The following is a 3,019-nucleotide window of genomic DNA, read 5'->3' as shown; positions in this document are numbered from 1 at the left end:
AAAAAATGGTAATAATATTAACTATATCACAGGAATGTTTTATGTATCAACTGAGATTATATTTGAAAAGTGACAAGACACTGTATAAATACTTATTTCTCTTACCTCTCTTCATCCTCTATACTAGTTATGTCACACTTAAAAAATAGGTTTTAGAATTTTAAGTCTGCCCTTGGAAAGCCACACTAAATGTTGCCTTATGTAACTGAACATGACACCACTGTCCCTATAACATGTAGGCCCCAAAGGGAAAAACAATAACCTGCCTCAAGAGGAAATGACTAGAGAAAATTCTGACCTATTCTAGTATGAAATACCAATATGGATCACTGATTTTCAAGAGCTAGACTACAATGAAACTGGTGTAAAACAAAATTAAACCAAACGATTTGATCTTATATGATTCAGAAAGGACAAATGGTCTCTTGTAAACTTAAAATTCATCACTGCAAACATCAATTCTTATTCTGATATACATGTGTTGAAGTAGAATTTAATAAAAAAAAATTTGGTTAGCCAAATGAAAGATAGCAGGATGAATTATATGGGAACTTCAGAGTAAACTCCTTGCCTACATAATGTAGTGGAAGTCTGAGAAACAGAAGCACTAGTTCACTGATATTTTTTTAAGAATCACAATATTCTGTTTAACATATATTTACTGAGCATTTGCTATGTGCAGTATCTTTTGATATTCTAAGCATCAGGGATACAAAATACTATCCAGTACACTAATAATATTAATAACAATTTTTGCCTGTGGGAGACAGGGAATTTGTGTAAGATTTTATGTGGAAAAGTAAGGAGATTAAAGGGTCGATCTGACCTCATCCTATGACTCTTTGTAAACATGTTTAGCTAGGTATTAATGAAAACTTGTACAGGTGAATTGAGAAAGAGAGAGAAGAGACAGAAAGAAACTTTAGCCAATTTTAGTGGCTGGACCCCAGTCCCCCATCCACCTCCCCAGATAGGTAGGTGGCACAGTAGATAAATGTATGAGTCTGGAGTAGAAAAGACTTGAGTTCAATTCTGGCCTCACACACTTACTAGCTGTGTGACTTTACGCAAGTTACTTACTTTCTGTTTGCCCCAGTTTCCTGAACTCTAAAATGGGTTTAATGAAACCTATCTTGCAGGGGCTTTGTGAGAATATATTGAAATAACATTTGTAATGTGCTTGGCACAATGTCTTTTATATAGGGGCTATGTAAATATTTATTCATTTCCATTCTCCCTTTCCACTCCTTTCTCATACCTAACATGGTCCCTGAACATAACTAAGACTCAGAAAGATTAAGCCACTTTCTAATAGTCAATTAACTGGTAAATGTTAGAAGCAAGATTGAGAGGCAAACTTTTCTCAGTCTGCCTATTATCCATGTCATTATCATGGTCTCTTTTTAGAATTAAACATAGTGAAGATTTTAGATTGTGATCTAATTCAGACTTTTCTCCCCAAAACTGAAAATTCAGGCTAAAAAGTGAATGGAGAGGTAGAGGGTCCTTCCTGGGTAAAGATCAGAGCACAGACAAAGACAGCTATGACCTCACCTCTTCCCCAATTGCACTATCTTAGTGCAGTTAGAAGGACTCCACATGGAAAGAAAGCATGGGAATGACTTGATTATGTTGGGATGATTTTTTAATGGAGAGATGATAAACATGGATGTACTGGGAGAAAGGGGAAGGGAGACAAAGAATGGGGAAAATTACCTCACCTAAAAGAAGCATGCAAGTAAGAGTTTTTACATTGCAGAGGAAAATAATGGAAGAATGGGGGAACACTTGAAGTTTACTCTTCTCTAAATGGGTTCCAAGAGAGAAGAACATACACATAGAGAAATGCAGATTAAATCAACTCTGAAATACCACCTCATATATATCAGATTGGTTGGCATGACAAAAAAAGAACAACAAATGTTGGAGGCAATGTCTAAAAAATAGGGACACTGATGGACTTTTAGTAGAATTGTGAGTTGGTCCAACCGTTCTGGTGAACAACTTGGGACTATGTCCAAAATTTTTTAAAATTGTGTATATCTTTTTACCAAGTAATAGCATTAGTAGGTATATATTGTAAAGGAAAAAGATAAGTAGTTAGAAATTGAAGAAATGTCTATAAATTGGGAATTGGATTAATAAGTTGTTATATAAGATTGTAATGGAAAACCTTTGTGCTCTAAGAAATGACAAGGTGGGGGAGGGGTAAAATACTTTTTTGCTATAAAAAATAACAAGGGGGAGGGTAAAACCAGTGAATACCTATATGAATGAATTGAGGGTGAAATGTGTAAAACCAGGAGATCACAGTACATAGTAACAGCAATAGTGTAAATATATTCAACTCTGAAAGACTTAGCAGCTTTGATCAATATGATAATCCAAGGCAACTTCAAAGGGCTTATGAAGAATGCTCTCTTCCTCCAGAGAGAGATTTGATGAGCTCTGAATGCAAATTTTATTATGCATTTTTTATTTTCTTGCTTTTTTGCAACATGACGAATATGGAAATATTTAACATTATTTTACATGTAAAATTTATATCACATTTCTTGTCTTGTAATTGTTTGGGGGAGGGACTGGAAGAAAGGAAAAAATTTTTACCTCTTTTTGTGATGTAAAACTCCTGTGCTATAAGAAATGATGAGCTAGGGGGCGGCCAGGTGGCTCAGCGAGTAAAAGCACTGGCTCCAGTGTTGGGATGACCTGGGGTTCAAATCCGGGCTCAGATACTTAGCACCACACCCAGAAATAACTGGCCATGTAACCTTGAGCAAGTTACTTAATTCCAATTGCTTAAAAAAAATGATGAGCTTGGGAAGTCTAGGTGATACAGTGAATAGAGCAGCAGCCCTGGAGTCAGGAGGACTTAAGTTCAAATCCAGCCTCAGATGCTTGACACACTTACTAGCCGTGTGACTTTGGGCTAATCACTTAACCCCCATTGCCCTCCAAAAAGCAATAATAATAATAAATAAAAAGAAATGACGATCTCAATGATTTTAGAAAAGCATGG

This window comes from Petaurus breviceps, unplaced genomic scaffold (assembly GCF_028583685.1).
Source record: "Petaurus breviceps papuanus isolate PSGF00001 unplaced genomic scaffold, PetGlider_PUasm1.0 41, whole genome shotgun sequence".
Lineage (NCBI taxonomy): Eukaryota > Metazoa > Chordata > Mammalia > Diprotodontia > Petauridae > Petaurus > Petaurus breviceps.
Note: the sequence above shows the minus strand (reverse complement) of the source record.